This window comes from Ochlerotatus camptorhynchus, unplaced genomic scaffold, assembly GCF_037179485.1.
Source record: "Ochlerotatus camptorhynchus isolate MF236.1 unplaced genomic scaffold, CSIRO-AGI_Acam_v1.1 ptg000624l, whole genome shotgun sequence".
Classification (NCBI taxonomy): Eukaryota; Metazoa; Arthropoda; class Insecta; order Diptera; family Culicidae; genus Ochlerotatus; species Ochlerotatus camptorhynchus.
The window spans coordinates 140,001-162,157 of NW_027041103.1; the positions used below are offsets into that span (position 1 = coordinate 140,001).

The 22,157-nt window shown below is 35.5% G+C and overlaps 1 protein-coding gene across 4 annotated transcripts in view; it reads right to left on the bottom strand.

Moving 5' to 3' along the window:
• Positions 1-22,157, bottom strand: part of br (broad-complex core protein) — a 155,229-nt gene that overhangs the window by 42,771 nt on the left and 90,301 nt on the right. For 2 of the 4 annotated variants that reach the window (XM_065237470.1, XM_065237474.1), the window contains exon 1: positions 7,117-8,195. The exons of 1 other annotated variant lie outside the window; for it this stretch is intronic. The gene's annotated coding sequence lies outside the window, so the exon portion shown is untranslated. Of the gene's footprint in view, positions 1-7,116; positions 8,196-22,157 lie in introns of those variants that run through there. One more of the 4 variants, XM_065237475.1, reaches the window with a different exon arrangement.

Sequence of the window (22,157 nt, forward strand, 5' to 3'; positions counted from 1 at the left end):
AGGATCGAAAACTTACGCAGCTTCGCAATTAAATTTATTGTTCTCGCACCACCAATCCGAAGTCGCGTGTGAGTTGTGATGTGAAGTTACACTTGCCAAGCAAGAGAAGCAATGCAACAAATACAGACTTGTGTATGCGAAGAAAGTTGGGACCACCTTGTTTGATTTGCTACTGGAAAGAACTGTAGCACAGTGGGGAATCGCTGGACAAAAATTCAAAATAGTAACTTCGCATTGGGTTCTCTACTTTTTCTATGATTTTATACTATTGAAGAGGTCAAATCGAATTTTTGAAACAATACATATTACTAAATGTGTATTTGCTATGATTTTTTGAAGTCACCTTTCCAGTTTTTGCGTGTTTTTGAATTAAAATGACAATATTCCTCATTTCACTGGAGCTCTAACGGTGGTTTGAATTTTGATAGCACCTAAGAGAAAGTTCCTTGGAAAATAGTGTAGAACAAATCTGATTCATTGCATTTTGCATAATCTAATAATAGTACGCCTAAATTTCAGTTTGGATGAAAAAAGTGCAATTTTTTCGTATAGACCAAGTTGCAATACTATGAAACCATGATTTGCCGGAGTTGATACTAGTTGCAAAAGTTAGAATAAAACGTAACCTTTCGAATGAGCATAGTCTTATCTATGTCGAAGTCGATCTACAGCTAAAGCAGCTTCAAGTTATTCAAGTTGAATTGCACAAACAACTGATTAACAATACCCCTTTTTTAGATTGTACAATTCTCCCTGCTGCACTGGGAGGTGGACTGGCGAAGTTAATCAGACATTTACTTGATTCGCCTAAAAAACCTTAAATAGGGGAAAAATCTCATTTTATCTGCCAACATTTTATAACGAATCAAAACAAACATAGTGCAGTACTAGAATTTCAACTAGAATGGGATACGCTTATAGATGTACTTGGGACCAATAGGCTAGTCAAGTAGTGAGCCAATTTAAAATCGTTAGTTTCCACCGGTTGGTACAACGGTACTGCAATCATGTGTGTCGCAAGTATAATATTGCATTTTTTTGCGTTGTATAGGGATTAAAAAGCAAACACGTACCAACTTCGTAGGAGGTTGGCCTACTCCGGTGCCTACTTTTTTACCTAAAAAAATTTGACGTAGCATTTTAGGGCGACCAGAAAAATACACTACAAGGGGAAGGGGGTCCAAAGTTGGTGCTTCATCAAACGTAAACAAACGATTAACGTTTGTTATGTTTCATGAAGCACCAAATTTGCCCCCCTCACCCATGTAGCGTATTTTTCTACATAGTATGGTTTCTACGTCATTTATACCCCTTCCCTTGTTTGCTAGTATGCCAAAATAAATTTTATTATTTCCATATACTTTGTTGCGGAATATAAAAGTTTCATTATCAAATATTTCAAATACTGCCAGTAGCACAATGACGCACTGCACTCGTTGAAACAAACTTTGTTCCAAAATTAAGCTAAAATAAAAATTACTTAAAACCTTCCGGCGACCACATTACAAAATCTGTTGATGTCGTGAAACATTTCAAATTCTGCATACATGCAAATCTGTAATAGAATCTTACATTTCCCAGTTGGGTATATGTTCTTTATGCATAACCCTGTGGTAAATGAATGCTGAAAAACTTAATTTTGATGGCTGCGGATTAAGAAATTTATTATAAATTTGGCTATTATCAATAAAAATTTGTCTAATATTCACTTTTTGAAAACATTTTTTTTTAAATTTTAAACACAACGATGAGGCTCCCAATCATTCATGGGCTGAATCGTAAGTTCTAGGCATTGCTGATATTAAAGGTCAGCGGAAGTTGTTGAGGTATTAAATTATGCAATGGAATAACCGTTTTTTTTTTAGTTTCATCAAACTAAAATTATTATCCTCTGCCCACTTATTTGTTTAAATCACCCTTATTGAAAACTGATGAAAACAAAGAGATAGACTAGTAGCATAGAGGTAACATAGTAGTGTCCTTAGTCAAGATGTACAGAAAACGTCTTTCATAATAAGATAGTTCTAAATAAAAATTACAATAAAAAACTTATTTTATAGGGGCACTTTAATTGAATGTTGGGCAATTGCCCTGGAATGGTCAAATAAAGAGCTAAATGAATGCTATTATCAGCAAAGTTGCATGAAATTATATTTTCAACAACTTTGGCCGCATAATGCAACAACTTCTAGTAAAAGGCAAGAACCCAGATATAAAATTAAATAGGGACCAACTTTTTTTTTCATAAAAATAAAGATCATTTATTTTCAAACAACTTCTAGCAAGACACCAGCCACCAGAAACGCATATAAATGAAAAAAAAAAAAAAAAAAAAACAAATTGAGTATAATATTCTTTTATTGCCTTTTCCGACCATTGCTTTTTTATAAATGAATCAGTCCTCATTACTTTTAAATTATGAAATTTCAGAGAAACAAGGTTGATACATACAAAAACATTGAAAAATGGTACATATGTATATTTATAAGTGCACAATTTTGGTTATGAACTCTTTAATGATTAAAATAGAAGCATATGACATTTTTGATGATTTTCCGAGTGAAATGTACAAAAATTGCTACCGATCACTAATCTGTCTATATATCAGACACAATATTTTAAAATAAATTATTTTCTGTTCGGAATACATCTTTTAGATAGGTTTTACAATATTTGTAAAACATTTCAGGACAAAATATTAAAACATTAAAAAATTCGAGTTCCAATAAACCGTTTTTTACGGTAGTTGCAATAAATCATATCAAATTTTGAAAAATATATCAGATTCTTCATTACAAACAATATTTTGTAAAGGAGTAAACTATATTCAAAGATATACTATCAACATTTTTAGTTTAGAGGGAATCTAAAAAAGTGAGTTTTCAGAATATTAAAATCCGAATTTAGGCAAAGTTTGCTAGAAATAGGTGACATTGGTGGAGATGAACTAGACCGTGGCACAAATTTCGGATACACTTGAGCTAGAATAACCCATAGGTGACTCGTTGTTAGCGGGTTAGAAGTATATAACGGACCATTACAAATGGTCTGTATTTATTAATTTGTGTTTTAAACTTTGCTTACAGTCACGTCTCTTGAGTTGATTGGTGTTGTATAATTAGGATTATGAGAAATCTTATAAATGTAAGATTTTTTTTTTGTATTATATACCAAAGATATTAGAAATTTGTTGGCGAGCCAAATTCAAACAGGGGAGAAAAAAGCATCGGCATTTCTTTACCTATTATCGTTAAGGTGGAATATGACGTCCTTGTGCGCTGATTTTTTTTTGCAAGAAGGTGCACAATGTTCCAGAGCATCGCCTTGAAAAAAAAAAAAATGACACTCTACAGCTTCATTTACCCCCTGACGATTATAGGTTAAGATTTACTGAAGTCGATACTTCCTCCAACAAAATTTATAGAAGAGTAGACTAGCAGGCAAAGTGGGCGAAGTGTATAAAGGTGATAACAACCCCCAACTACACGAAGTGGGCGGATAGTAGAGGAATGGGCTGAAAACCCAAAAAGAAAGCCGCTATTGCCCAGCGCATCAGTGGTTTGTGTGCCTAGTAACCTAGAAGCTTAAGTTGAAGTTAGTGAATTGTAACCGCCGATTAGGGAGATGAATACATATTCGTCAGGACCTGTTTATTCGATTGAAAAATCGTTCGGTCAAGTGCACACGTTTCGACGTAGTAGACTTCGGTTTGCAAGGTCTAACTGCAAAGGACATATTTCAACTTCTGGGAAAGTCACCCATTAAAATGTTTTTTTTTCAAGTTTGTGGTCAAAACCCAAGGGGTAGGTCACTCCGCACATCTTGGGTCATCCTTTTTGTCAGTGTGCCGCAAGTGTGCCGATTGTGCCGGTTATAGAGCAAGCTGCAATTGTTTGTAAAATACCGATCCCGGCAACCCGGTATTTCTGACACCTTGAATGTTTTGGATTGAAATCGCAAGGATAAATCGGATTGAGGATGATGCGAGAAGAGGCAGGTGCGCGAAATTTTGGTGTTTTTTGTTCATAGGATAATAAAAGTCCTGTGTTTTAGGGTTTGATAATGCCCTCAAAGGCAGACCAGAAACCTAGCCTTTCGTGATGTGATAAACAACGGTCTATCAGCGGTCGGAAAGAGTTGGAACCGGTGGGGAAATTTTTTGGAGACCGACTGTAGAGGATGATGAATAGACTTCTGTAATTCTCTGTACATTGGTCACTCCTGAAATTTTTCTGACTTCTGGTTACCCAAGGGAAGCGGCTAAAATCCATCTTGCGACACACATAAGCATTATCCAATATTAATTAGCTACACTAACATCATTGACCGTGGATTTGAGCATTTTGCTCAGAATTTATATGAGTAAGGATAGTCAGATTTCACCATAGCTGGGTAAATACAGCAAATTTTTCACCTCCTAGACGGTCGGTTTAATTTGAACCAATGTGGATAGAAATAAATGTTTAATCATATCATTATTTGAAATCGATGATGAGTCTAAATTGATTGATGAGCATTTTAGTAGAATAATTGTACACCTTTTTCTTCGATTTTTCCTTTTAATCATACTACTTTTGTATCACTTTCAGTAATTCACTTTCACTATATCACTTTCACTAATTCACTTTCACTAATTCACTCTCACTATCACTTCGAACTATAACATATACGTATTTCGTTTACTACTTGCAAACTTCTTCAGTGTCTACGACTAGACTTCTTCAAGTCTATGACTAGACACTGAAGAAGTTTGCAAGTAGTAAACGAAATACGTATCTGTTATAGTTCGAAGTGATAATGAGAGTGAATTAGTGAAAGTGAAAGTTATACAAAAGTAGTAGAACTAAAAAGAAAAATCGACGAAAAAGGTATATCGATGATGAGGTTCCTCCTGGAGTGCACCCCGGAATTCACATCATTCTGCCGATTGATTAATTCTAGATCAATAAGTTAAAAGAGCCTATGTGCCTGATGTAAACAATGACTTTAAACGTCGATTACTCTTAAATCACGACACACCCATGCAACCAAACCACACCATCAAATAAAGCATACTTAATTTACCAGATGCTGTTGTTGGTTTGCCTGTATGAGTAATAATCCATAAAAAAATGACCTTTTAAGTCATTGTTTACATTTTGCTCGTATGCCGTTTCATATGGTGCTCTAGAATTTACGAATGATTTTTTTTATATGTTTGCATTTTACAGCTAACACGCACGACAGGGTGTCTTGAAAGGCATTAAATGTTGTAAACAAAGAGTGGGTATGACAATCAATCAATAATTCAATAGTCTAACAATCAAAGATTGAACCTTACGACTTGCGCCCATAGTTACCCTATTTATTGCGTTATTAAGTTTGATTGTTTAACTGGTTTTACCGGAACCAGATTTTTATATTAAAGTTCTAAGCGATTTACCGGATTTGCAAAAATATAGCCGCATTCAATATCTGAATGTCAATGAATCAAGACAATGCAAAATGATAAAATCATTTGTTTGCCAAAGCTGATTAATGTTTACTGGTTGGGTGCTACCATCGCTTAGGGTACGTTAGGTTACATTTGGATTATTAAGTGAGTACCTCCGGGGAAGTGATCATAAGCTGTTTGTCATCGTTGCTATCATCTCACATTCACTTTTGCATTAAGCAAGTTGCATGAATTCGTAGGTGGTACAAGTCCTAGACCATTGTTTGAAAGTATTGCCACCTCCGTCCGTTACCGTATCGACCGGCAATTGGCATTGATTTCGGCCTCTTAGATGTTAGTCCCACCATTTTCAACAATCAAGAACAACAATTGCAACTGCTGGGGATGGGAAGGATTATTAGTTGAACACTTGCTTATGAGAGATGCAGATACGATCTCTCATAAGTGTCACAAGAGTTTGGGGGTTTATTAATCGGGAGGGTATACGTTCGGTAAACGTTGATGTAATTTCGTGGATTGACCTGATTCGATTTAATGTTTAATTAATATCTATTGCATTATTTTAGGGCATATACGAGACATAGATGTTATTCCACTGCATCAGGTTTGATCTTTGTTTAGTTAAAGTTTTATAAGCAATGAAGAACATGAGTCGAGGATGATCCTAAAGAAATATTATGATTGATTTTTGTAATACTGTAACAGCAGAAACAGCTAAACTATTTTAGGAGTAATTAACTCATGAAACACTCTGACGTCAGTCTACCAAGTAAGTGGTATAAAACATTCAAAAGTTCGTATATATGTCAAATTAGTCTATAAGGCAGCTTATCTTTTTTACTGATTAGAACACGTATAGTATCAAATATAGCATTCTAATCTTTATGACACCATACATGTGTCATTATCATAGTGTTCTTGGTTGCACTTAACATTGCAGGTTAATATAACTTTCTTTCAAATTATGTTGTTAGATGTTGAACTAAACCAGCTTTTTGCAAGACATGGTTCAAATTTACTTAAGCATTATTCTTTTGTTAGTTGTATTTTTTTCCAACCAACTTTGTAGTCGCAAATACGCGTTTAATCTTATCAGTTTCTTGCTCCAGCAGTGCTACCTCCCTTCTTCTGATGCCACACTTAATCGCACTTTTTCGGTGACTGATAACAAACACTTTTATTTAAAGTGCAATTTGGCAAACATGTGGAACAAAGAGAAAAAGTGGTCTATCACCCTAGCAGAGCGAACACCTGCTTTAGCTGTCTACATAATTTAATCAACAGAGATTTAGAGTGAAGAAAATAGAAGTTGACAACTCAAATCATTAAGAAAACACCGATAAACAGCGTAATAATTTATCCCTGACCTGACTTGACGTTTACAGAAGATAGGTTATTGTTACTGAATCGTAACTCATTATTTGAGAATACAATAACATTCACGAAACCCAAAAACGAAAGAGACACTTGAGTACACGGTGTCATTGAGGAACAGTTGTACATACATAGTTCCTAAACTTTTCGTGAACTGCTTGCGCATACGTTGCCGAAATTGATAAGAAACTGCGATAAAGAGGGAGACGTATCAATTTCGGTCTTGCAAAAAAAAAGAGGGGCAAGTAAACTATACGGAAAAATATAAGTTTGAGTAGAGATAACCACCACATGTGACAGAGCCTTACCTGATGTATACGGTTATCGTATACCGATTTTATCGGGCAAATTTTCTGCTAGTATCCAACGATTGATAGTTATACAACGAGTTTTGGCACACGCATGGCTTGGTTCGTGCGTAAGCTAGTGATGTCACTGCACTTTTGCACTATTCACAACTGTTTCGAGCAGTACATCCATCATAATAACGACTAGATTCTAGTTGATATTCCATGTTGAGCACTTGAAATCATAATCTACATACTTCATCACACGGATAAATTCGTCTGCATGGTTTCAACGTTTACACCGGTTTGGGAGTGAATTTGCGAATTTTCGGTTATTATGCACACAAAACTACAACAATCGTATCACTTATTAGCGCGAAATCAATTGCACTGTAAAATTATTAACACAGTCAGTTTGAGTCACTTAGAAATGCAAAAAATGAGGTATTACGGGTGCCATATTTTCTCCTTCGTGCATCGACTCTCCTGGTGATGCCGACACAGAGCACAAACTAAATATTGTAACCAGTGGTACAAAAATGCGAAAAATAGAGCATGTACTGCAGTAATAAAAAAGGATAGAAAACTTCCACACAGTCAAGACGAAAAAATCGTTTTTACTTTTTCACATTTTGCGAATGGTGTAGTTGCCTTTTTTAATGTATATAGTTTTTTCGCGTTTACCGTCTACTCTCGGGTAATATCACATATATAAACAGCTCTGATGATTCTCTTTGCCGAAATTTGGTGAGAGAGGCGAGCTAATTACTTTAATTTTTTTCCACGGCGTTATCAATTTTTGCGCGTTCGCTTAGACTAGCGCGATTCCTAGGTTCTCGCATGGGAGCGCATTTTGAATTTTTGAATTTGATTGGTTTGCACTTGTGGGTTAGTTTGAACAAATCCGGAACAAATAGTCACTCAACGAAAATTTCACTTCATATGACTTTTCGTGCTTTGTGTTTTCGTTTGATTAATATGTAGCTTTTCCTTCTGAGTATTTTGTAGTATATTTTACTTGGTCTTACGGGAAAACTGTTGCCATAGAACTAAAAACTTAACGAACTAAGACCGCGGATGTAATTGCGTGTATGTTCAGTTTGGCGGTTAGAAATCTTTTGCTGATTTGCTACACCAATTTTTTCCCTATTGGAAAAACGAAAATTGTATATAATAATGTGTTGTTTTTCCTTATGTATATACATTATTACTAATATCGCTGTGTGTTCTATATACACAAGGCTCGGTTTTCCCAAGTACCGGAGAGCAGCATCCGCGAGCGAGGAGTGGTACACCACCAGCCAGCATCAGCGGCAGCAGCTACATAAAAAATCTACTTCTTTTCCTTTCCGCTTTTCCCAATGTTTTCCCAAACCATCAACATCCGACCTTACACCATCACTAATACAAATCCACCCAGTTTTTCTACATCGAAAAATAAAAATAAAAATACGAACATAGCGAGAAAAAAAGTCACACAGATACACAGCATTCGGCTTGCCTGTGCGAATAAATGGAGTGGATTCCAAATAGCAAACACGGCCGCCGCCACCGACCGCCACGTCGTGAAACGGGGAGTCGTGGCGTGACGTTGGGCTAGCGAGGGTGGTGTGTGATTCTATATGTATCAAAAATTATATTTTTTCGGATCTTTCATCACTAAACAGCCACGAATACATCTTAGATGGCGCGGCGCGGTAGTATCGTCGTCTGCATCTCGCGTGTATTCGCGGCAAGGATAAGAACCATCCAAGTGAGCTGGGTGGCAGGCGTGCAAGTAATCTTTTCCCTATTGTTTTGCGGTGCGCGCATCAAAACCTATGGATTAGGCTAACCTTGCTGCTTCGTGGAACCGTTGCGCCCGACATTGACTCTTGTTGTGCATCATCGTAATCGTAGCAAGCTATAAAGCGCCTTCGGGATAATAATCGTTTCATAATAGCAACGGTGGGAGGATAGGATAGTCATTACTAGCATACTTAGATGCGACTTTTTCTCTTCACTCCCTCGTCAACTACCATTACTTTCTAAAACAATGTACCGGACCATTCTGTATGGTCGCTAGTAACTGAAGTATTAGTGCCTTGTACATTAGAGACGCTATTATTTCTAACACCGCCTACACGCGAAAAGTGAGTCCTGTGAAACTTTCTCAGCTCGCGGATTTTTTATGGTTTATATGTGCTTTGAATGTATAGAAAACCTTTTTCCTCGTTTCCCCATATCATAACTCTTACCTACATTTTAATATTTTTCAAACACAAAAAACAACCCCTGCATTATTCGCAATTTTACATTTGATCGTACATACTCTTTCCCAAGCACCCCCTTTTCTTCTTGAAAAAAGGAAAAAAAAAAAAAAATAGAGCGATAGAACATTACAGCAACAGCGCTACTTTTTTCCTCTGTGTTCGTAAATTCATATTATTGTTAATATTTAGTAACTATACACATAATTTTCACGAAACCCCCGCGACTCATACCAGAGTGCGCGGTAGTGGTTCCTTTTTATTTTATGCTTCTATTTGCGCTCTCTCGCTCTCGTCCTGCTGCTATTGCGCTACACAGCATCATCCCACTATTTAAAATTGTATCACCCTTGCTTACCAGCGCTTTTCATCCTATTAAACTGTTTTCCCTTTTGAAATTGAATAGCGAACGGCTGCTGAAGCGAGGAAAAAAGACACTTTTACACGTATAGGGTGCGGACGGTAATTGCCGCACTTGAGAAGGGTTGTGATGATGCTGGGATGCTGAGCAGGATCAAGCTACGTTGGAAGGTCTACTGGTAGTGGGTGGTAGTTACGGATATTGGAAGGTGATTTTTACCGGTAAAATGGTGTTTGCGGCAGTATCGATATAATATCATTAAAAATGTGAGGTGATTGATAGTTATTAACAATTTCTAATTGACGAAGATTACGAACGCCAACCGGAATAAAAATAATATTCATCATAAAAACTTAAGACACCTGCAGACTTGTACACGGTTCACAGATTAAAGTCTAAAATGATCTGAATACCAGGCATTTTTATATATTGAAAACAGAGTGTATGCCATATTTTAATATTATCATCAATTGCTTCTGTACACTAAGGTGTGATTTATGAGAAAATTTTAGTTAAACCAAAAACCGAGTTAAACCAAAAAAAAATCAATGGATACAAGTTAGTTACTCCCTTTTCTTTATTCGTGCTTTCGGGAATTCGACCGATGCGTGTGGATACTCCAGTGTAGAAATGGAACGGTGTCAGAACGGTGCAGCATATTAAGCAGTTAGAAGCCGTCTACTGCTTCCGGAATCAGTGCCACCACAAGTGATCAACACTCTTAGCTTCTCTACGAATGTCCGGAAGTGCTATTCAACGTGCTGTTGGATAATGTGCGATCAACTCCTGCGCCTGCATCAGAGCGCCTCAAAACACTCATCGAGTTTGGAATGGCGGCGCAAAGCTTGAGTGACCATCTAGAGGCGGCGGGTCAGCGGTCACATCTAACGAATCCGTGTCTTTTGATGGAACTGGTAGAGAAGTTGCCCGCACATGTGAAGATGGAGTGGGCAAATTTCATGCAGCGGTTTCCGGAGGTGAATCTCAAAACCTTCGGGACTTCATGACCGGCGTGGCGTGGTGGTATGGGCAAGCAAGGTGACCTAGTACACAGGAGGATTCTGCAAAGCTGCCAACGTGGAGAAGTCAAGGATGAAGAACAAGGGATCAATCAACGCACACGTTAGCAAACCGGAGCAATCTAAGGATGAGGAGAAGCAGTGTTGCGTTTGTAAAGGTCGTGGACATTATGTTCGGGATTGCGACAGCTTTAAAGCGCTCTCCATCGTCAATCGTGCGCACGGAAGACGAAGTTGCCGGACTGCCAGCCATATAAATAAACGAATGCTCCTTTCGGCATCACCCTCTGCTTCATTCCAATCGATGCTGGGTGTATTGCCTCAAGTTAGCGTTCTGCGTTGTCACCTCAGCTGAACCCCGGTGACGGCGTCAACAAATAGCCGAATGTGTAACAGGGGTCAACGAGGAAAAAGGAGAAAAACTACTTCTGAACAGTAGCAGAAGGCGAATAAGGAAAGCGCATTGAAGGCGAAGTGATTCTGTATTGAAAATAACCTAATGCTCGTTTTCTAACTTTATCTATTATTTACATAATTGTGATATTGGTTACTACTTAGTACTAGGGAATTTATTATTCTAAATTTCAAAACTGAACCTAAAATTGTATATGTTGTAAAAATATGTTCCGTTTTAGGTCAGCGAAAATCTTCCATGAGGAAAATGCAATTCAAATGCGCAAGGGTCTAAACCTGTTCGATCAATAGGATGCCTCGTGGATCGCTTCCAGTAGTGATCTGGGTCGAATGTTAAAACCGCTCTTGCAGAAAATGCTCAGTTTAAATGTCTGCAACCGTGCCTATCGGTAGATTCTACTTATTTGTGTAATATGTATTGTGATTATGATTAAGTGTTTATGTGCAATAAAGAATATGAAGTATGTTTATGATTTGAGATTTTTTTTTAAAACGTTTGCTGACAAGTAGGTTTTACTCATTATGTGGGTTAATCCATTTTTATTCAAAATCGGTCTTTTTTTTACTAATTAGTAGGTACTTTCAAGTTAGCGTGTATCGCCCCATGCAAAGAAATTGATATTTGAAAAGATCGTTTAAAAAAAAAGAAAATCGATAATATTTCTTGATCTTTAAGAGATATCGATTTAAATACTTTGTGCGGCAAAAGCTTGCATATCAACAATTTATAAAGTTCTTTCAAAGCGTCTTTCACGAGAAATGAAAGACTTTTGCTATGTTCACATTACGGAGTTATAACATGCTACAAGACTATCTTGATGACATTTTTCTTGTAGATACTTATTATAACACCCTTGTAACATGTTATAACTGTGTAGTCTGAACAAGGCATTAGAGCTAAGAAACTTAAATATTTCAGGAACACCCTTAGTCAATTTAGACAAATAACTCTAAAACGAAAACTATAAAAGATAGAAAAATGTTTCTATAATAAATTAGCTTGACATTTACTCAGCTACAACTTTGCCGTAGAACATGTTTCTTTTGTTTTTGAAAACGCACATGATCGGAAAGACACTGTGTATGACAGTATCTTCTAATTGTTCTAAAAACAAAAATAGCTTTACTAAGACATGTCATTTAACCACAGTAAAAACATTCATCTTTATTTTCTAAAATAAAAATATCAAAGCTAGTTTTTGAATAACAATTAATTTTATTACCGCCCTATTTTTTTAATTTAATAAAATTATTAGCGAGATTTTTAGCACATTGTGTAGTTCACTCGTACTTTATTAATTGGACAAGATTCAAGAAATACCCGTACCCGACGATTCCACGGTTGTTGTTACCCGTACCCGACACGAACTCAAAAATTTATTTATTTGCATACGAATCCCGAAAAAAATTAGGGCGGTAATAAAATTAATTGAACCTCTACCTGAACCCATGATTGGGTACGGGTCGGGATTTGGGTAAAAATGCCCGTGCCTGACCATCTCTTCTGAATTTACTTAATCTGGGATGATTTTAATAACTGAAAAACACCTTAGGAAATATTTCCGATACTATCCGAAATATTTGGATGGTGTTTTCGGTAAAAAAAATAATTATCTGCAACAAGTCACATATACAGTAATAAAATATTCTGGTTTAAATTCAGCTTTGAAATGTGACATTTTGAAAGCCACCATAGTGATACGCCGATGCACGCCGCCGTCGCCACCGATCAAAGTCAACGGAGTCACGCCAATTTAATTGTCAGGAGATGAAGAACATGCTCCACACTTTTTCATCGGCTCATGCTCTTAGAATCAGTTAGCAATATTCAATTTTCTCTTTTGGTCAAAATAGCTCTATTAAGATGTTGTTGTTGATGGTAAAATAATACAGTATAGTAAAATAACTGTCAAAATAATTGAAATATTTATCTAGCAATGCTTGAACCATCGAAAGACGCTAACTGTTCTAAGACCGAGACCTTTGGTAAACAAGTTGTATCCAATACCATGTTGCGACTGTGAGCTTTTATTCACGAGAAATCGAAGATTGAAGCCATTGTTTACTAAAGCAGATGCGTCAATTGTTAACTCGAATCGCTCCGGAATTGTCCATGTTTCGTGGATTGAACAAATCAACAGCCACCATAAGTTCAACCCGTTGTAACATTAATGCTACTCATCAAATTTATTTTCCATAATGCACATTTTAAAGTCTTTTTAACTGTAAAGAGAATCCGGAATAGGTTTTAAAGCTTTTTGAATTTGTTTTTAATGTATACCATTTTTGTGACGTTACAGTGCAAATATTTACCAGTCTTAATCTTAAATCAAAACTATTCAAAAAATTTCATCAAAATAATTAGTCTAAAAATCATAAAACTTTTAAAATTTTGGAATTTGTTCCTTGATCCAACACGGATGAAAAGATTTTATGTTTAACTAGATTTGTGGCAATTTTAAGAAATATGACTTAAAATTAATTTTATTCGCGGCTGAATAAGGAAAAAATAAAAAACAAAACACCACATAGAAATTTTAGCAGAGTTTTTCCTAAATGATTTATGTAACGTCCTTTAAAAAGTAGCTTAATGAAATAATGAAAAACTAAAGTTTCATTTTTGAAAAATGTATTAACATATATGAACGACAGTTTTGTTTTATCTTGAGATACCATAAAGTTGAATGTAGATGTCTTTATTTATTTATATGTTTAGCGCTGAAAGTTCAAAGATAGCTTCAAATTATTTTTTTCCCTTTGGTTTGTTTTCCGTCGATCTTGTTTTCCGTGCTGAGCACCAATGCTACCGACACCAGGAAGGCAGCTCCCACACCTGGACCCTACCTATCGACCCATCAACTCATGAACCGTTTCAAATTATTTGATTGGTAGTTTAAATTAGATTAAAATTTAAAGAAATTTAAATATCATTCTACGAATAAGCTCAATGTTCCAAGACGGCCAATTTTAGATTTGGATTAATCCGTGTTGTTTAATATAACAGGCCCTTAAATATAGTTAATATGCCGTCAAAAATTGCTAACTCTACCCTATGTACTTCAAGCCCCGCTATATACATCATTTTAATGATCATCGTGAAAAATCGTCGCATGAAATGCAGAAGATGAGTTTTTTCTGCGATAGTGCGTAAGGTGGTTCACGAATACATCTAAATGATATTATCCTCTAGTGCTCCTCATCGCGCTGGTAGAAAAAAGGCGCCGCTGGAATGAGGGGAGAACCTTACTGCTGTTTTGCCGCCAGCCTCACGTGTACAAAGTGTACTCTAAAGACAGCAGCGTCAGCGGCAGCGGTAGCGAGCGGAGTGGGTGGTCGACCGTCGAGGGGGTGGATTTGGGTGGATTGAAAAGGCATCTCCTGGTGTCGTAGTCATCGCCGTCGTTGTCGTCGTCGTCATCGTGTACTTTTGGGTCGGCTAACGGCAGGAATGGGCGATGTAAAGCATGTGGAAAATAAAAACCACACTTTTCGCTTCCCGTGATTTCGCATCATCCACTTGTTAGCGCACGCGATATTCATTTCGTCCTTTTCAGTTTTTTTTTTTCAATTTGGTCCGGAATAGCGAAATAAAATCTAAAATAAACTAGGAGCTCCCTCCGTACTGTACATAAGCAGATAATAATATTCCCGGCGCCCCATACTATGGCAACTACTTTTTTACTTGTATTTTTATTATATTTTCTACTACCTTGGATGGCTGTAAAATCTAAGATATATAATTTCAACTTGTTTTAAGGCTTTCAGCGTAATTCAGGCAATGTGTATGTGTACTTTTATGTACAGTTCTTTTTTTTCCATCCTCTCGGGTTGGAGATTTTTTTTTGCGCTGATTAGATGGAGCGCCGGATAGAAATACTGCATTGTAATTTTAATATTTTTGTAACGCTTCCAATTTTAAAAGTTATTACATGTTTTGGATTTCTGCAGTAAAAGCTGGCTCTGCTCTTAGACGGTTGCCAAGAAAATAACCGTAATGCAGTGGTACAGCGCTAGGATAACAAGGCGTGACCGACAGCGTCTTAGTTTTTATATCAGCTAAAATTTTGGCGTCAAATGCTGGGCCATTCAAGTAGTAAGAGAATGGTGTGCGGTACATTACTGCGATGGGATAGTTACAAGTAGGAGCTATAGATGGGTGAAAGAAATCAATACGAAGCATCCGTATATAGGATGATGGAATTAGCAATGATGGTATTTTAAATTATCCGAATGTTATTGGAGAATTCTTTTTTAAGGAAATCAGTATGCAATCAACTGCCATTTATGAATAATCATTTTTACAGCCTAATACAGCATACATTTAAAAGATGCATACAAAGAGTAGGGGACAACGGGTGAAGACTGCAACTCTTTAGATTATTGCTACAATCAACTCGAAAAAAAAGAGTTCTTTGTTATAAATAGTATATTTGAATTTGTAAATCATATTTTAGCTTGATATCCGGTGAAACGTCAAAATGAACAATAAAAACAAACATTGTGGATGGGGGCGGCTGGCACTTGTTATTTTGTGATTACGGAATTAAAGGTTTTAGAGCAGCGGTACTCAAACTTTTCTTGATGGCGACTTACTTTGAGAGATTCCATGAGCTCGTCACCTACCAATATTGAATACAGATATTGTAAGGCTAAAACGACCGTAAAAACTCAAAAATGGCTTAAATATGCTTAAAAAGGCCGACAAACTACATGATTTCCTGAAACCCGGAAACAAAATAACATTGAAAAGTCCTAAAAGATAAAAAACGATGAATAGTAAATAATGCCAAACAATACATGAAACTAACAATATTACGCTAAATCGCAAAGTCAGTCCAAAATCGGCCCAAATGCGCGAAAAATAAGTATAAGCCATAACACAACAAAGAAGTATTAAAACTAAAAATTCTTATCACTATCCACAATGACACCTCTCATAAAAATCTTGATACGTCATAAGGGTCTTTCAGACGCTAAAACTAAAATGTTCCAATTGAATGTCAATGTACCAATGTAGTCAAAATTAAACTTTAAAAATGACAAAATTTCCTTTAAATCTACAAAATGACCTGACAACACTAAAAAAGTCCTGAAATATAATGACAGATTGCCAAATAAATTAACCCAATCGCAAATATGACATTACAATTCGTAAATTATTGTGAAATGCTAAAATATTTAAGTGAGCAAGACTCCATTAATAGATTTAAAATAGTTCATGCAAATTGCAATACTTCTGACCAAATTGTCTGAACTTCTACGACCCACCTAAGAGCAGTCCTTGTCCATTCTTCTTCTTCTTTCTTTTTTTTCTTCGCATTTGAAGTTGATTGCTTATCGCATAGTAGCTTATTGCGTTTTCTCAGTAGTGATCTAGATGCACTTCCACAGTTATTAATTGAGAGCTTTCAGTACCTGTACCATTTTTGCATTAGTATAATTGTGTGGCAAGTACAATCATGCTCTATGTCCAGGGAAATCGAGAAATTTTCCCACCCGAAATATTCCTAGCCTCTACCGACTGAGCTAAAGGAGGCCCTAAGGCAGTCCGTGACCAGGGTTGCTAATGACGTTAACACCCTTGACGTCTGCGTTAACGTCTTCAATGATATTTCCACTTGAAGACGTTAACGGCTTTAAACATCACTAACAATCCTACCCGTGACCCACTGGTGTGTCTCGACCCATAGATTGAGAAACGCTATTTTAGAGCTATCATTTATCATGCAAAAGTAATGTTACTATTAGGAAAACACAAGTTAAGTACATCGAACAGAGCGAAAAATAGAAAGTTTCTTTAAATTATGAGGTATACAGAACCTGTTACAGCTTGACTTGTAAACGGTCATTTTTGAATGGGATGTGTTATACATACCTCAAGCTTGTATCTGAATGCAGTAAATAATTATATCTCGTTTCTCGTTACATCAGCATTTTCCGAAAATATTTTTAGGCAGTTATCAGAATGTTTTCGGAATACGGTGGCCCCAGGGAATCCACCGGATGATCCGGAATATACGTAAAAGAGGTCAACTCCTAAAACTAGCTACTGGTTTTCTACGATGTTTCTGTTTGCGGCAATGTTGGTAAGATGATCAAAGCCTTCCAGAAGGTGATGGAGAACAGGTAAATTTGGAATTCTTTCATTGCGTTGCGCTAGTGTACATGTAAACTTCCTGTACCTATGTATAAGCTATATAAAATGGTAGGGCATCTAGGAAGTTGTTGTTTTCGGCAAACTTATTTATTTATTTATTTATTTATTTGTAAGAAAGTTTGAACATACTGAGAGGTTAGCACATATCATCGGTAAGAGACGTGTGTGTGAGAAAATTTGCGAAAAATCTAAGGGCACCGGTGGGATTCGAACCCACAATTCGCATTCAGTACACGGGTGCATTGCCAATTATACAACGGTGGACCTATATGTTATATTGATGTATTTGGCTAATGACATTTGAGTTTCGAATCCGTTTTCCACCCTAGTCTTTTTGCACAAGCGTTCTACACAACAATCGTGTATTGTCGACGATATGTGCTTGTCCTGCAACCACTCAGTATTAGTCGATTTGAACAAACACAGCTCATTTTTGTTATGCATACTTACATGCTGAAGTATTTCCAGTACAGTATGAAATTCAACAGTTGAGCTGCCGGCCTCAATTTTATTTATTTATTGCGTCAATCCGTGTTCTACTGATGGTTGATCATGTATTCAAGACTTATTAGTATAATTTTGACATAATCTATATAAAGCTTAAGCAAATTTAGTAAAATTGCCCTTTTTATAAAAAAAAAACTGTAACTTTGATAGTAGAATATAATGATTACATTTTTTTTTCTCTTCAATTTTTCCGCATTGGTTCCATATTGTAACTTAGAGTATTGTCCTTAATATCGTATAGAGTTTTTATATAGTTTGTTACATATTTTCCGAACATATTAAAAAAAACTTGTTCTTACCTGTTTGAAAAGGCACTCATACAATCACTTATGAAATATAATCCCAATATAACCACCACAAATTCAATGCTGTCTTCTTATTGCTTATGATGTTTTCTGATTATACTAATTTAAAGTTTCTTTGAATGTAATTGTTTGAGTTTCACGCATTATCAAAGAAACCCGAAATCAAAATACTGATGTTCGGTCTTAAGACTACATAAAATAGTGCAAATACAATAATTTCCATTAAACAGATTTCTAACGAATTGGCTCTAGAATCCTCAGTACCGTGAAATAGGGTAACATCGATAGTTTTTAAAGCATGCTCGATATATTTTTTGAAACTATTACTGTTTATCAAATATTATTTCTTAAAACAAGTACTGAGCATCCTAGAGTCAATTTGTTGATAATTTATTTAACGGAAATTATTGAATTCGCTCTTTTTATTTTTTTTGTCTTATGACCGAACATCATTTTTTGTTTTGGGGTTACTTTGATAATATTTGATGAATGTAGAAAAAAAATGCGTCATTCTCCAACAATTTAGCTCAAGAAATATGAAACTTTCAATGAGTATATCATCAGAAACATCATAAGCAATAAGAAGAAAACATTTCATTTGTGAGGGCTATATCGGAAATATATTTAATAAGTGATAGTTTAAATGCCTTTTTAATGAGGCAAAAACCATGTAAATTCTTCTTCAGATTTTTGGAAAACATGTAAAACATACCACCGTTACTTTAAACAGCAATGGAAATTACACGGCGCACATTTAGAATTTGTTTAACTGGTACCCCTACACAAGTGCCAAATGGTGTTACGCACCTGTCTAGGGGTACAAGTTAAACAAATTCTAAATGAGTGCCGAGTAATTGCCATTTTAGCTATTCAAACTAACGGGGTTCTACGGTATATACATAAACTCTACACGATATCAAAGGTAATACTCTAAGCTATAAAATGGATCCAATATTTTTCATTTGGAAATATTGCAGAGAGTTAATTTAATTATTACATTTTACTATCAACATATGGGGTATACGTTTTACAATACTAGTTAAAAAAAAAATAAAGTTGAAAAACATTCATTGCTGTACAACACATTTAGAATACATGTACTTCAATAAACTAATAATGTTACCCCGTTTTACGGTACAATAAACCAAATAAGCTAAGACATTGCTCAATTATACTTAAAACATGGATCATATATGTGTTTGTGGTTTTTCTAAAATGCATTCAGCACGAAAAAATAATAAAGTATTCATTATAACATTCAGCATTTTTTTGAATCGTTCATTTTTTTTTTGTATAATTTCAGGCGTAACATTTAAAAACGGCAAAAATGCTTTTGAAACAAAAGTTGTAAGGGCCTATATCCGTGAACAGAAGTACACGCACACCAATACCACTATTGGAAAGGTTGCGGTTGTATTTCGGTTCGCGTGTAAAAGACTTTAAACTTTTGTTTACAAAAGATTTCGTGCCGTTACGCGTGAGATGTTCTTTGAGGTAAAACATGAAATAAGTTCCTAATTCTTAAAATGCGTGATGGTATATACAAATTCGAGTTTTCTGAATATATGGGTGAGATTACATCATTAACATCAGAGAGCATCCCAAGTAACATTGCAAGTTTTAACGAGGTTTTGAAGCATTCTACAAGTCCAAATCATGATCTACAGAACCCTCATAAAACCAACATTGTTACTTGGGATGGCAACCTCCTTTCGTTTCTTAAGTGTTTCAATGTTAATCAACATGCACCGGGATTCATATGATGGAAGGGGAAATGAAGTCGAGCCTAGTTTTTTAAGGTCGGAGACGAGCCAGCCAACGGCTGAAAGTCTCCTTAATAAAGATATATAAAAAAAAAAACAAATTGTTTTTTAAGAGCAAATAACATAAATTGTTTTGGAATTGATTCTACAGCACTGTAATATTCGAGAATTGATCTTACGTAATCTACATGATGGTATAAGGGGCCATTCAATAATTATGTGAGCACTTTTTTAGATTTTTAAATTCATCTCCCCCTTTGTAAGATTTTCCATCGAATATGACTTGTTCATGCTTACGTATGATATTTCTTAGACCCCCTTTCCCCCATGTACGAAAACTTAAGAAAATTCTCCTTACATCACCTCTCAGTTTAAGCTGATAGCCAGATATTTAGATAAATCATACCATGATATAAGTTTTATGAATGGTTGTATTTAAATGATCTACAATAGTCAAGAATTACCCGTAACTCCCAAGCATGTAACATCTTTCAAGCAACTGATTCCCTAGAGTATAGCTGAAATCATAAGTGGTATGTTTTCTCGAATTGGATTTGGAGCATTTACAGGCTAAATACAAAAAACAACATATTGAATTTCAGACTCGATCTTCTTCGATGTGCATACAACTTTGCATAATTGTTTGTTATGGTCATTTGAGCTAAAATTTGGCTATTTTGAATCCCACAACTAACTTCATATATTTGTCAATAAATCATATCAAATATCAAATGATATTTGTCAACAAATCATAACTCTAAAACGTAACTTCCAATCGAAATGACGTCTGTAACAAAGTTGTATACACGGTAAATTTGTTTAAATAAATTTTGGTAATGAATAAAAAATTATTGAAACTTAAATAACAAAAAAAACCCTCTTTAATATTTTTTGGATATTTTTATTAACAAGCTAAAAAAATAATGTTGCAAATCAAACCTATTACAGATTTCCATTTACAGTTTCACAACACAAGATTAAAATGTCTTGAAAAGTAATATTTTCAATTGATTTCTTGTAAATGTATTGGACAAAGCGTGCAAATTGAGTGGAGTTACTACCAGGGCTATCAAAAACTCGTCAAACTGTAACCGTGATGGAAAATTACATGTTTTTATTTTTGTGTTCGTGAAGTTAAAGAATGCCTTTGACTCGGATTTTGACTCTACTCTTGAGTTGTAACTATCATATGCTGGGATATTTCTCCATCAAGTGCTTTGTAAATTTCTATGTACAGTACCGGACAAAAGTGTATCACCTCTCAAGTTTTGTTTTTTTTTCAAAAAAGTACAAAGAGCTATAACTTTTTCGGATATACATGAAATTTCTTGAAATTTTGCCTGCTGGTTCGTCATGTATTCAAGATTTATCGATGTAATTTTGCCCTTGATTGACAGAATTTGTATAATGTTTAGGAAATTTGAGTAGACCGCCTCTTTTTAGTATATCTTTTTTGAAACTGTAGTTTCAGTATAATAAAACCAATTTTTTAGTATGTCTTTTTTGAAACTTTAGTTTCAGTATAATAAAACAAATTTACACCTCTGAACTGTGTGAATCCCAAACTCTATACCCGAGGGGATAGAGCTCGGGCAATGGAGACTGAGATTAAAACGACAATTGACCTCCTAGTCAACATCTAACCTGTTTAAAAATTGTAGTCCTTAAACTCGAGTAAGCCGCGAATATTCGGCCCTCGTTCCATTTACTTTAGTCATGAGAAATATTCTTAATTTACATTATGCCTCCACAAAGCTTGCACATTTGTGCCTCGACAAATAATTGGATAAAAAACGAGCTGTAATTTTGCTCAATTGTAGTAAAACACTTTATAATTTTGGTTTTACTTCATGCGCCATCAAGTCTTCATATCTTTGTTTTCTTTCAAAATCCTTTGCCCATTTTATTGATGTTTTTAAAATCGTAAACAAGTACGAAATTTGCATCGTCTGAGCGTAGGCTATGATAATCTGTGAATGATAATTTTCATTCTTCAATAATGAGTCTGCAGCATCATCAATACAAAAGTCTTCAGTACAATTAATAAATACAAAATCCAAATAACAGTTGAGGTGATTTTTACAGATTTGTATTGCTGAAAAAAAAAGAGAATAAACGCATAAAATGAATTCCGTAATTCGGCGGAAAATTGATCATATAAAATGAAAATATGGAAATGTGCTCTAACGCTACTCTCAGCAAGCTGAAACGAGTGCGAGCTAGAGCTCTCCGCGCTCTCACTCATCGACGATGTACCCTTACCAAACGAAATTTTTCAATTTCCAGG